Source organism: Curcuma longa, chromosome 4 (genome assembly GCF_044706935.1).
Source record: "Curcuma longa cultivar G26 ecotype Majalengka, Jawa Barat chromosome 4, ITB_CL_G26_1.1, whole genome shotgun sequence".
Classification (NCBI taxonomy): Eukaryota; Viridiplantae; Streptophyta; class Magnoliopsida; order Zingiberales; family Zingiberaceae; genus Curcuma; species Curcuma longa.
In genome coordinates this window covers 21,613,158-21,628,621 of record NC_133864.1, presented here as the reverse complement: position 1 = coordinate 21,628,621, position 15,464 = coordinate 21,613,158, and the positions used below count along the sequence as shown (strand labels likewise).

General features: G+C 35.4%; 1 protein-coding gene across 1 annotated transcript in view; it reads right to left on the bottom strand.

Moving 5' to 3' along the window:
• Positions 1-15,464, bottom strand: part of LOC141827382 (uncharacterized) — a 74,920-nt gene that overhangs the window by 8,490 nt on the left and 50,966 nt on the right. The window lies entirely within an intron of this gene.

Genomic DNA, 15,464 nt, shown 5'->3' with positions numbered 1-15,464 from the left:
CGGATGTCCCTCAATTAGCGGTTGGCCTAAAAATGTTGAGCTGCTGGGCCATCTGCTACGAGCACTTCTCGATTTATCCTGGTGGCCGGTGGAAAACTTCCGTAGGATCGGACCGATCACCCACAAGATTAGTTAGCCCCGAAAGGATAGATACTTAATACCAACTAAAAAAATAATGAACATTCATAGCAATCAAATATTAATAACAATAATTTTTTAATTAATATATATTAATATTTAAAATTAAAAAAATATCAAAACCTTATTGGCACAGCACGATATAGTACTGAAATTATATCGTTCCAATCTCAGACCACAACCTCAACACAAGTCAAAATTTTAAACCATAGTCCTAACTAGCTCTAGTTTTCCAACATAGGAGAGTGTGTACCTCGGCAAAAAGTAAGCCAAGTGATCACTATGTCAATCAAGGTGTCACAGTAGTTGTGTGTAATGGCTCTGCTGTCGAAGGAATGTCAAGTATCTGACGAGTCCTGATATCTCTAACAGTCGATCCTTGGTACAACTATCAACACTAGCCATGTAGATGTTGGACTTGTGTAGGTTAGCTTGTAATCCTATAAAATCCCCAAATCTCTATAGGCAATTAGATATATGCGTGATGGTGGATTCATCCCCTCAGGCGAAGATCAAAAGATCAGCATATTCTAGATGAGTGACTCCAATCACAACACATTGAATGAAAGTGGAATCCTAATTGCATAATGACATCTCAGAGCAATGACGCCATGGATGCTTAACTGGTTTAGCTTCTGAAGATGCCTAAAGTTGAAGATGCCTCTAAAGAATATCGTCCAAGGATGTGTCAGACAGTTTGGTCTCTAAGAGGCCAACAATGCCAATCACATGCTTCCTAAGGAGGTGTTGTGCCCCTTTTTGCTTAAGGGGTTTGTGAAAACATCTTATATTCTAGCTCACAATCTTCATTTGCATGAAAGGAGGGAGTTTGACCACCCCTACTTTTGATTGTCATGCCCACTGTGCCTCCCTCTATCGCTAATGATGAAGTTGAATCTGATCTAGTGACATCTGTGCCAAAGCTTGATGAAGATGCCTCAGTAAATGTAGATGAGCTACTAGTTGATTTCGTGCTCTATATAGGTCTACTGAGCTCTGTATTGCCCTATTGCACTGCTTTGCTCTGCTCTGCATGGCATTGCCCTCACTAGTCCGCTTTGCACTGCATGGCCTTGCACCGCTCTTCACTGCACTGCATTGCCTTGCATCGCTCCACTCTGCATTGCAGTGCCCTGCACCACTCCACTCTACTTTGTATGGACATACACTGCTTGCACTTTGCACTACATGGCTCTACACTGCTCTGCTCTGCACAGCATTAGCCTGCACGTACACTGCTTGCACTTTGCACTACATGGCTGTACACCGCTCTGCTCTGCACAGCATTAGCCTGCACCGCTCCGCTTTGCACTGTATGGCCCTGCACCACTCTACTCTGCACAACATTATCATGCACCGCTCCGCTCTACACTGCATAGCCCTACACTGCTTCGCTCTGCACTGTATGGCCCTATATTGCTTTGTTTTGCACTGTGTCGCTCTGCACTACAATCTATTTTGTTACTTGGTCAACTGCTTGTCATTGCTTCTTGACTAGCTCTGCTCTACTCCTTGTGGTGCCCCTGCATTGCCCCTTGCATCGCACCACCACTGCCATTACATGGGTCATGCACAGCCTGCTCTAAGTCCTGTGACTGTCTATGCACAACTTGCTACTCCACCTCATACACTGCTCTGCTAAGGCTCCTGGGCTTGCTGTTAGGCATACCGCTCAGACTGTGTTGCTCCATTCCACTCAGCACAGTTATTCTTATTGAGATATTATGTTAGTTATTCTTGTTTGAAGTACTATGTAATTTATTCTTCTTGATGTTTGTGATGCCATGTTTTCATTACTCATCCATGTTCTCTAATATCCAAAAATAATCAACAAAAAATTGAGTCTACCTGCCAATATCCTAGTCATCATTATATACTATATCTAGTCAATATTTATACCAAATAACATTTATTTTTCCTTTTTTTTAAATTTAAGGATAAAATTCATTTGGGTAATAATTCCATTTCCTACTTTTATTTGTAACATTATCTACTTTTATTTGGGTCCCCGGGGCAATGGTGCAACGGTAGGAAACTGGATTGTGACCCAAGAACCCGCGGTTCGATCCCTAGCTACGGCATATTTGCAGGAATTTTCCTCCAAATGGGGAACGCAATCAAAGGATGTTGGGCATCTGGATTGGCCGCCGTATGCGCTTCCCGATTTACCCTGGTGGTCGGTGGGAAACTTCCGTGGGACCGGGCCGGCCACCCCCAGGGATTGAGTCCATGAGACTGATTGGGATTTATCTTTTTTTTTTTTTTTGACAGTAAAGCATAGCACTTGTGACAGTTGTGATAGTTGAGAAAATGATACTGTAACAGTTCTATTTAGGTAGTTAAACAACAGACACTAGCATGGGTTACATAATACTTGTGTAATATACGGAGATACAATATACTACAGGAGTAACAAAATCAGCCAAATATTATAGAATATGGATAATGCTAGAGGAATAAACATGGATATTAACTCCGAACAATACTTGAAACATGGTACCTGTGGCCAACAGTTCTATTTAGGTAGTTAAACAACAGACACTAGCATGGGTTACATAATACTTGTGTAATATACGGAGATACAATATACTACAGGAGTAACAAAATCAGCCAAATATTATAGAATATGGATAATGCTAGAGGAATAAACATGGATATTAACTCCGAACAATACTTGAAACATGGTACCTGTGGCCAAGGATCTGGAATTGGAGGAAGGTGTTTAGCAATTGCACCAACGCCGCTTGAGAGAAGCATAGGTACCTGATGTGAAATTACGCTTTGCCCAGCCTCAACTGCAGAGCCTAGAACATGAAATAGAAAGGATAATTCATTTGCATCTGCATTAGTGATCCTATTGACCACGGCTTGCAGGAAAGACGGCCAGTCAGGTGGTACATATTCATTCTGCAAAATGAAAAGAAAATTTACCACATTTTATCCAGTTAGAAGTAGAAAAGATTCAAAAGAACAATCTTACTTCAAGAAGATCTATGATGGCCTTAGCTGCAGAAGCACGAACAAGATAGCAATTGCTACAATTTATCTCTGGGAAAGTTAAAGCTTTAATCAATGAATCATAGACATCTGAACTCATAGCCTGCATTAACACAGAACTAGTGTTATGAAAGTGTACACTCCTCCATGTAAAAAAGATTAATTATTGAAATTACTTTAGAGGATAAAATTGTATTATTCAGAAAAAATGAAAATCAATAAGGCATATTAACAGGACTATCCTAACATAAAGAAGGGCATAATAACTAATGGGGAAATGAATCTGTTAGCTCTAACACAAATGTAAACTATCAATTTAGCACTTCCCTTCAAATTGGATCTTATATTTAATCAATATCCAACTTGTTACCAAAACATAGAAAGGATTGGATAATATAGTAATCAATATCCAACTTGTTATCAAAAAATAGCAAGAAACCTGTAAAGAGAGAAAAAAAAACTCTGCAAGATGTCACATTGACACAGCAATTGAGATTGCCACATTAACACAGCAACTGAGAAATTTTGATGGCGAAACACTCTCAACTAAAGTTGGTGATCATCTTTATAAAAGAGACCTTATGTAATAATCCATTCAATAAGAGAACTAGAACATTTAATATCAGACAAAACCACCAGCCCAAAATGTTCAAGTCAAAGTTTACAGAAGTTTGCTAATCAACACATAGATTCTCTTACATTAACTAAATCCTAGCAATGTTGCAATTGAAGTAGAGCGTCACAATCTTATCCACTTCTAGCTTGACATCCACTCAAGACTCAAAGTGTAAGACATAGTTTACAATAATGCCTGATAGGGCATGTGAGATCCAAAGCAACCCTGCAGAATAAAGACAATACTCTCTCAATACCTTACAATGCCAAGAATAAGGTCCCTGCTATGATACCAATTTTAATTATAATGATCTGGCTATATGCCCATATGCCCAGACGAGACAAGTAGCTGATTAATTTATAACAACTAACCCAAATGCTTGACAAAGAAAATAACAATTCTCACATTTACACTTTTACAATTTATTAGCCAACAATTAACCATGTGGGATTAAAACAATGTTTAATATTTCAATCCATGCCAGAGTTTTGATCTCTTAACTGAAAGCATAGAATTTTAGTACAATATGTATCATGTCAATACAATTTCAATACTTATTTAACTAAATTAATAATAATAATAATCAACTTTTTATTATAATTAATTGTTTCCGTAATGATTAATTAGATTAGTTGTACATGCTTATTCTTTTGCTATATCAATCTTGTAGAATGTATATTTCTTTCATTTTATAATAATTTGCATTTATAACTTATTTAAATTTTGTGAGTAGAACATTGTAAATTTTATCAATTTTACTTTTGAATTCTGCAACATTAGAACAATTTTAGATTGAAGGCCCAATAAGCTTTTCATTGTTAAGGATGTAATTTTGTTTGAAATCAACATATATTTTTATGGTTGTATGAAATTGTATTTAAAATTTATTCATAAACATTTGATAATAAATTTCAGCATTAAATTTCAATTTGTTTATTGTGTTTTGCTTGATAATCCAAAATAAAAGTTTTAGATGAAGTGAAATAATTCAAAATTTTGTCATTTGGTTTTAATTTTGTTTTTTTCTCAAGTAACCATAACCATAATTATTAGAATGGACGGAAAATGAAGCTATAGGATTTTTTTAATTTTAGGCTAAAATTAAATTTTAAATTTTGTAATTAAATTTATTTAGTTTTGTAAGTATAAAATTTTTAAAGAATAAAAATATCTCAAATTTGGGTGAAATTTGATTCAATTTTGGATTCAATATTTTCTCGATTGAATTTGAATTTAGAAATTTTGTATACCTTCAAATTGACCTGAATAGCTTTTTAAAGAAAAAAATTAATTACAAAATAGAATAATTGATATTATCTTATACATACAATATATCAAAGGATAAGAAATGAGAAAAAACATTTGACAAAAAGATATAACAATGACGCTACACGATATGACAACTTAAGAGAGAAGAAAACTTAAAGACCACGAAAAATATCAAATATATGTCATTTTATATTACCCTTACCTTCTTTTTTAGAACCAAAACAAAGATGTTACAATCGAAGATTAATTTGACGTAGTTTTGATAGAGGATAAAAAAGAGCAATTCAGTACATGAATCTTCCACCAATGCGGATCGAAGAAGGGCCGGACCATATTGGGTTCTTTGTATGCAAACTTACTCTATATTACAAGAGGTTGTTTCTGCGACTCGAATCCGTAATCACAAGATCACATAGCAATAACTTTACTGTTATATCAAAACTTCTCCTTCATGTAGTTCTAATACATGATAAAGAAAAAAAACAATCTAAAATCAATATAACATTGATACTTGATTGACAATTGTAGGCACCACTTGATTTTCACTTTTGCTTGTGAATTAATTGATAAGCATTCTCCATTTACAACTTCTTGTCCATGTCATCCTTGTGTAAAATAGTGCACAAGCTCTACTACCATAAAAACAACTACAATGCATTCCAAAAATCTAGCAAAATAATAATTTTTTATGTCTCTCTACCTTCAATAGTGTTAAAGTACTTAAGAGACTCCCTAGACCTCAAAAATTAAACATATCCTTCTTTGGGATGATTGTTAAGTGAGTTGCAAATCTAGTTGCTTCTAGCTGTTAAGATGTCTTTGTTAATAAATTCCCTCATTAATCTATCGATTAATGAACCCAATGATGATTAATTGAATTTTATTAACAATTATCTTTGTTTACTATCTTTTTCATTACCGTGTGGGCCGCTTAAGGTGGCGGATATGCACCTTTTACAGAAGAGTTTATCAATATTCATCATCATCAAATTAATATCATGATTTCCACGACGACATTAGATGGCCTTGCTCTATCAATTCTTCATCCCTCTTGAAGTTAGCATCATTGTCTATAACAACACGCACTACCTTCTACATCTATATCTTGAACTACACTATCTATCAGGTGATATATGTAATCAATAAATTTGTAAAATATCACCTTTCTGTTACAATATTATAATATAGTAGGAAGTTAATAAAGTTCATACACAAAGGTCATATCATACATCAACAAAACCTTATATAGGTCTTATTAGTTTCATCATATTCATGTCTTGATGTCCTCTACTCAGTTAGATATGAGCCAACAATTTCATATGCAGTCGGAGATGGAACATGAGAACCAAACTTTTGAATGTTTGATATCATGGTACAATAGTACAAATTGTTTCCTGAATTAAGGGGAATTTGATTTAGAACTAAAAAAAAAAAGAAAATACTTTAGTTTATCGACTTCTTCGTTATGTAGGCATCATCAATCCTAATATGCTTACTAGCCTAGTCTGGAAAGGTCATCAATATCAACTACATGTTTTCAACCCATAAAAAGAAAAAAACAACCGATACCCTCTCATACTTATGCTTCGTTGGTGAAGTGGTTACTGTTAGTGTTAGCCCTAGAGTCAATCATGAGATGATCGACTAGTAAACTTTTTGTATCATATTTTATTAATAAAGACAAGGTTTTGATTATTATATTTACTTTATATTTGTGTCAAATGAATAAGTATAATAATGTCTTTGAATAGTAGGTTCTAATATATAACATATCAATTGGTTGAATTGATAATGAGATGATGTAGAGAACACTACTCTTCACTCCTTCCTATTCCTAGTCAAGCATTAATATATAAGAATAATATTAATGCGTTGAGACTAACATATAGTCAATTGACAACTTGATCTCACAAGTCATGGATATGTGATATCATATTGACATATAGGTATATATTAAATAATATATACTAAATTGACCCGCCATAAGAAAGTTTCATGGATCGTTATATGAGTGTCATAAGCTTTCTTATGTGACTATTAGTATAAATAGTTCTTAGACCTAAAGTCACTATGACTCCCTACATAAGGAGTTATGTACTTTAGTATCGTCAAATGTCACTCGTAATAGGGTGGACTATAAAGACGATTACTGGGTATGCAATAAATTATGCGGAAGGATGTGAGTAATGTAGATGTGATCTATCCATCCCATATGGCAGGAGTGATATCTGTAGCCCCTTGATCGAGTAAGAACTACTAGAATGCATGGTCATACTCAAATGAGTCAATATGAGATATTGAACTCATTTGTTTGAGTGAATCTATTTGGGGATCAAGAAATACAAAAATTGATAAGATGATGACACAATCTATGCCTCATTGATCAATCTCGATATCGAAGATAGAAGGACAAAGTCATACATTATAATAGACACAGAAATATTAAGTTGAATCTCGACTTTCTTGTCACTTGGGTAGCAATGATGCATCACTAGATATCGCTCATTATTTATGTGTCTAAAGCAGTTTAAATGCACTACCTATGTTACGAGAATCTATTGGGTCACACACAGAACACAATATTTCGGAGATAAGTTGATTTTGGTTTGACTAAAATGTGATCCGAAATTGGATTAATTGAGTTAAACTCAAATGAATCCAATTGGATTATGGGATTGAGTCTAATTCGGATTAGACTCACTTAGATTAGACTCACCCACTTAATAATGGATAATATTCATTAAAAGGTTTAATGAAACATTATTAAAGAGGAAGACCAAGAAACATTTTATTCATTGGATGAATAGAAGATGAAGACTCAAAAAGAATACCAAAAGTTTTTAGTATTCATTATGATTTATGGGCATTAAAAGAAAGGGAAGCTCAATGGGCAAAGACCCTTTGTATTCGTTGGATGAATACAAAAAAAAACTTCTTGCAATTTTGAAAGAAAGAGTGCTCATTATCCCTCTTCTTCCTCCTCTCATTATTCTTAGCCGAAATACACAAAGTGTGTTTTTAGTCATCTTATCTTGTCAACCATTCCAAGTTTATAGCACAACTAAGCTAGTTCATCTCCGAGATCGAGATCGTGTTCGTGTGGATAATATTAGAGGCACGGTCATTCTGATCATGCAGAGATCCAGCGAACCAAGGACTAATGGGATACGCTAAGGACACGCAACAAAGATATAGCTCTTAGGTCAAATTTTAGACAAATTTTTCATATAGATCATTGGAAGGAATCCTATTTTTCGCTGCGTATATTGTTGTTTTTCGCATAAGAGATCCCAACAACTTTGGCACAAAGGAAACATAATGGTCACACTAAGTCACTGGTTATTAGATATGTCAGTGATTAACACTAGTGCTAGCGGAAGATTGTTAGTACTAGCCCTAGAGTCAATCATGATATGATTGACTAGGGAACTTTTTGTATCATGTTTTATTAATAAAGGCAAATTTTTTATTATTATATTTACTTTATGTTTGTGTCAAATGAATAAAGTATAATAATGTCCTTGGATAGTAGCTTCTAATCTATATTATATCAATAAGTTGAATTGATAATAAGATGATGTAGAAAACACTACTCTTAATTATTTCTAATCCTAATCAAGCATTAATATACAACGACAATATTATTGCGTTAAGACTAACATGTAGGTCAATTGATGTTTTGATCTCACAAGTCATGGATATGGGATATCACGTTGACACACGGATATATAATGGAGAATATATACTGAATTGACCCGCCATAAGAAAGTTCCATGGATCATTATATAAATGTCATAAACTTTCTCATAGTGACTATTGGTATGAATAATCCTTAGACCTGAAGTCACTACGATTCTCTACATAAAGAGTTGTATACTTTGATATCATCAAACATCACTCGTAACAAGGTAGACTATAAAGTCGATCACTGAATATACAATGAATTATGCAGAGGAATGTAAGTGAGATAGATGGGATCTATCCCTCCCATATGATGGGAGTGATATATGTGGGCTCCTTAATCGAGTAAGAACTACTAGAATGTATGACTATATTTGAATGAGTCAATATGAGATATTGAGCTCATTTGCTTGAGTGAGTCTACTCGGGGACTCAAGAATTACAAAAATTGATAAGAGGATGACACAGTCTATGCCTCATTGATTAATCTCGATTTCGAGGATAGAACAACAAAGTCATACATTATAATAGACACGGAAATGTTAGCTTGGATCTCGACTTTCTCGTCACTTGGATAGCAATAATGCATTACTAAATGTCATTCATTATTTATGTGTCTAAAGCAGTTTAGATACATTATCAACGTTACGAGAACATATTTGGTCATACACAATGAACACGATGTTTCGGAAATAAGTTGATTCTAGTTTGACTAAAATGTGATTCAAAATTGAATTAATTAAGTTAAACTTAAATGAATCCAATCCTAATTAGACTCATTTAGATTATACTAGACCACTTAATAATAGATAATGTTCATTAAAAGATTTAATGAAACATTATTAAAGAAAAAGGTCAAGAGACATTCTATTCATTGGATGAATAAAAGATAAAGAGCCAAAAAGAATACTAAGAATTTTTTATATTCATTGTGATTTATGGGGATTAAGATTAGAAGCTCAAGGGGCAAAGCCTTTGTTTTCATTGGATGAATATAAAAAGGTTTCTTACAATTTTGAAAAGAGAGAGAGTGTTCATCATTCCTCTTCTTCCTCCTCTCCTTCTTAACCGAAACACACAAGGTGTGTTTTTGGTTCTCTTGTCTTGTGAACCATTCCAAGTTGCTATGTAACACCCGGATTATTTCTCCCTATTTTTAGGAATTTTAATTAGATTTAATATTTTAATAAAAAGTTCTTTAGTTAAATGATAGAAGGGTGTTTGATGAAATAAAATAAAATAGAAAGGAAAATTCGTCTTGTGAAGACGAATCCAACAAGACTGGTTTTAACTAAATCGGAAGTCAATTAATCACCGAACCAAGCAAACCAAGATTGAACCAAACTGAACCAAGTTAGTTTGGTTCATACTGGAAGAGGTTTTGATAAAATAAACTAGACGACAAAATTCATCTTGGGAAGACGAATCCAACAAAATTAGTTTGAGTCAAATCAGAAGTCGTTTGATTAGTAAACCAAGCGAACCAAAGTCAGACCCGGTTCGCTACAGTAACATATTCAATTGTTTTAATAAATCATAGGTTTTAATTGGGATTTAGCCGGTAAAAAGGCGGTGGTTTAGATTTAAGCGGGTGAATTTACTGTGCACTCCTCAAATAACTCACAGCCCCGACCTCTTCCACAAGACCCGTCCGCGCGACCGCGCCCGGTCCGCCCTGCCGCCCGAGTCCGTCGGCGAAACCGTCGGGTAAGCGGCCTTTAGAGGTCGTGCAAGGGAGGGGCCAGGCATCGAAAACCCTAGCCGCAGTCGCCCCTTTGCCTGAAGCTGCCTGTCCCGCCGTCTCCAATGTTGCCACCGCCCCGATCTCCTCTGAAGACAGCTCTTCCTCTGTCGCCGCCCGCCGCCTCCCTTCTTCCTTGCGCCGTCCTTCGCGGAGGAAACGAGCAGCCTGCCGACGCCTCCTCCCACAGTCGCTGCCTTGCTGCTGGAACCCGAGCACGCCGCCTTCGTCTGCCCCGATCCAGTGCCGCCGTCGGTGATCCTCTCTTCGCCCGACGCCCTGCTGCCGGCCGCCGCATCACGCGGAGGCCAACGCCATCGTGTGAAGACTAACCGCCTCTGCCACCGGGACGCCATCGCCGAAATCCTTTGACGCCTCTGCACGAAGAACGCCGCCGAGCTCCTTCCCTGCTGCGAATTAAGCCGTACCGAGTTCAAGTAATTAATTAAGAAGTTTATTAATTAGTTAATTAATCTAATATAAGGTCAATTAGGTAATTAATTAATTAAGATTAGTTGCTTAATTAAGTTTTGTTTGATTTAACGGGTAGGATCTGATCAGTTAATTGTTAATAACTAATTAATTGATAGTTAATAATTAGAAATTAGTTAACATCACGGGTAATTAACAGTTCGATCAAGTAATTAATTAGTAGTTAATTGTTTTAATAAATTTATCATTATTAAGTTAGATAATTGATTAGTCAGTTGATTAATTAAATAAATCAATTTAATACTAATAGATTAATCAGTTTAATTAGATAAATGATTGGTGATTTGTGTTAGGATTAACTCTGGATCCGATTGAGTAATTAGATCAAATTAATTTAATGATTATGGTTAAGTTATATATAGTTATGATTTTGCTAGGTCGTGCGAGGAAAGTGCTAGAGCACCTCGGAGGAAAGTCTCCGATTTCACAAACCTTAGCGTTAAAAACCTAGTGAGCAGACAAGGTAAGTACATCTCTCACCTGCAGTATGAGTAGTTCCGTTGTTTTCCGTATTTTTCCATAAACATGATTTTGTTAAAGCATATGCATGATTTTGTTAAAGCATATGTAAATAGTAGAATTGCATGATATAAGAAGTAAGATATTGTAATATGAAAGAAAGTACTTTATTTTGATGTTGACAAGTACCGGACCGTGAGGTGTCCAAGGGATGGGCTCCATAAGTTGCCCCTAGGCCGCGAGGTGCCTAGTACGCTCTAATCGGCTTCGGTGGCTAGCTACCCCGGACCGGTTAGGGATGCGCGCATTGGTACTTTGTCAGGGCCCAAATGATGGATGTTTAGTATGTTTAATTATTATGAAATAGTATGTTTTGAAAATCCCCTCACATGTTTAGATATGAACATTCATGTTGCATAAATCAGTTATTACGAAGTTTTCTATGGTTTTTGTGAGTTAGATGATGTACTTACTAAGCGTTGCTTATAGTTTGCATTCCTCATATTGCAGATAAATGAAAGGAAAAGTTATAGGAAAGAGGAGGTAGCTGGAGAAGTGTTTGATGTGTGGTGTCGGCGGAACCGCGGAATAAGATCAAGAATTATATAAATGTTTATTTTATGTCCAAGAATTTATATTTATTTCTTGTGCTTCCGCATGCTAAACAGAAAAAGAAAAGTTTATTTGAGTTATTTTATTTAATGAGTAAAAGTTAAGGAAAGTTTAAGTACGTAACATCCCCTATTAGTATAAGAAAGAGGGGGGCGTTCTAGATTGATCTTTCGATCTTCTCATTGGCTTAAGAAGATCATAGTAGATGGGTCATCACCATGTCACGTTTATGCATAGATGTTGATATATGTCATGATTGTATGTGATGCATGCTTAGTATTTTATTGTAATTAAGTCGACTCAATATGTCTACCAAAGTTTGGTACTCACTACTATCTCGATCAATTATAGTTGGGTTTGCCAAAGTAAAGTAACTCAATTTATCTTAGTTGAGTGTGACTGGACAATTGTGATGTCCGACTATTGAACTTTGGATGAGACTAAACTAAGTTACCTCAATTGGATTAAGAACTTAGAAGCATATCTCAAAAGATGGACAAACGAATAAAATAATCTTGTTCACCCAACTATACAAGAGTTGCATAAGATGTAATTGATAAACGTTGTCTACCTAAATTATACCAAGTCTTAGATGATTAGCCAAAGTTAACTCAAGATAAGGTATAATATGGATCTTGTCCCACGAGAATATTATCGCTATTGGGTTTAGAGCTAGTAGTGTGGGTGAATTGCAATTATCCACATCCATGAGGTCCCTTACCAAAGCTCTACAATTCAGTGGAAGCATCATTAATTAAAAGTCTAATTAAATGATTTAGATATTATACTTATTTCCTAGGGATCACCATGTCGTCAAATACGATCACCATGTCGTCAAATACGGCTAATACTCTCTATACGATCTGTCCTTGAGAAGGACAAGCTCAACAGAACTAATTTCCTAGACTGGTACAGAAACTTAAGAATCGTTTTCAAGTAAGAACGAAAACTGTATGTCCTAGAGCAACTCATTCCTGAAGTACCTGCCACTACCGCTACTCGTGAGGAAAAAATGCTTACAAGAAACATCAGGATGATACACTGGATGTGTCATGCCTTATACTTGTCACCATGAACTCTGAGCTTCAGAAGCAATATGAGAACATAAATACTCACGATATGGTTGAGCACCTTAAACAACTATATCAAAGGACAAGCTAGGCACGAGCGATTTAAGGTGTCTAAAACCCTATTTGCATGTAAAATGCAAAAAGGAACTTCTGTACTCAAAATGATTGGATACGTTGAGGACCTTGAAAGATTAGGATTTCCACTGGGTTAAGAAATTAGGATTTCCACTGAGCTAAGAATTGGTCACTGACCTTATTTTGCAATCGTTGCTAGAAAAGTAGTCAATTTGTCATGAACTACAACATTAATGAAATTGACAACTCATTGTCTGAGATGCTCAGAATATTGAAAACTGTTGAACCCAATCTCAAGAAGACTAAGCCTAATATCGTACTGATGGTACAAAAGGGCAAAGGTAAATGAAAGTCCAAAAATAAGGGTAAGACTCAAGTCAAAAACAAGGCTAAGACTACTACACTGAAACCAAAGGCAAGGTGCCTAAGGAAGGGACCTGCTTCTACTGTGGTGAGATCGGGCATTGGAAGAACTGCAACCTCTACCTAAAGGAAGTTAAAAAAAAGAAATGAGACTTCTGCCTCAGGTATATATGTTATAGAAGTCAATCTTTCTATTTCTTCTTCATGGGTATTAGATACCGGTTGTGCATCTCACATTTGTACCAATGTACAGGGCCTAAGAAGGGCTAGAGCATTGACAAAGGGCGAAGTGGACCTACGAGTAGGCAATGATGCAAGAGTTGTTGCTATAACTGTAGGAACATATTCCTTATCTTTGTCCACTAGGCTTATTTTAAAACTAGAAGAGTGATATTTTGTGTCTGCTTTAACTAAGAACATTATCTCTATTTCTTATTTAGACAACAAAAGTTTTTCATTTATAATAACGGGCAAATGTTGTTTTATACTTTTCAATGATATGCTCTATTGTAGTGCACCTCTAATGAATGAATTATATATTTTAAACTTCAAAAACTCAATCTATAACATAAATACCAAACGGTTCAAATCTAATGATTTAAACCAAACATATCTCTGACATTGCCGCTTGGATCATATTAATGAGAGTCGCATATCACAGCTCCATAAAAATAGACTTCTGGAATCATTTGATTTTGAATCATACGAGATATGCGAATCTTGTCTTCTAGGCAAGATGACAAAACTCTTGTTAGTAGACACGGCGAAAGAACAGCGGACTTATTAGAACTTATACATACTGATGTATGTGGCCCTTTCAATATAGTAGGTAGAGGAGGTTACCATTACTTTTACTGATGATATCAATAGATATAGCTGTGTATCTCACGAAACACAAGTCAGAATCTTTTGAAAATTCAAAGAATTCAAAAATGAAGTACAAAACCAACTTGACAAAAGTATTAAGATACTTCGATCAGATCGAGGTGGTAAATACCTTAGCCAAAAGTTTCGTGACCATCTAGCTGAGTGTGGAATCATATCTCAACTCATTCCACCTGAAACACCACTCTGGAATGGTGTATCCGAGAGGAAGAATCGTATTTTATTAGATATGGTACGATTAATGATAAGTCTGACGGATCTTCCTACTTCCTCTTAGGGATTTGCTCTAGAGACGGTTATTTTCACACTTAACCGAGTTCCATCTAAAACCGTGATAAAGACACTATATACGATATGGACTGGGAAGAGTCCTAAGATGTCTTTTATGAAGATTTAGGGTTGTGAGGTTTACGCCCGACGTCAAGTCTCAAATAAACTAGACCAAAATCTGAGAAGTGTTATTTTGTAAGATATCCTAAGGAAACGAATGGATATTACTTTTACAATCACACACAAGGCAAAGTATTTGTCGCTAGAAATAATATTTTTTTTAAAACGAGAGTTTATTTGTAGAAGAACTATTAAGAGTAAAATCCATCTTTAAGAAATTCAAGATTTAGAAAAGAATACTGAGGCATTAATGAAAATTGAACAGACACCACCAAGTATTGTGGAATATGAGTTTGTCACACAAGAAATTGTGCAGCAACAAATTGTTCAAGTAGACCAAACTCCACGCAGATCTGATAGGATACGTCGTCAACTTGAGATATTCATTTCTCTTGTCTGACCATGATGATGTTATGCTTGTTGATTTGAACGAGCCTACATCTTATCAGGAAGTTGTGATGAGCCTAAATTCCGAAAAATGGCTAAAGGTCATGAGATCCAAAATGAAATCCATGTATACTAATCAAGTATAGATTTTGGTTGATCCACCTGAGAGGATCAAACCCATTGGATATAAGTGGATCTTTAAGAGAAAAATTAACATGGATGGTCTTATAATTCCTATTAAGTTAATCACAAGAGTTCAAGCAAATTCATGGTATAGACTATGATGAAA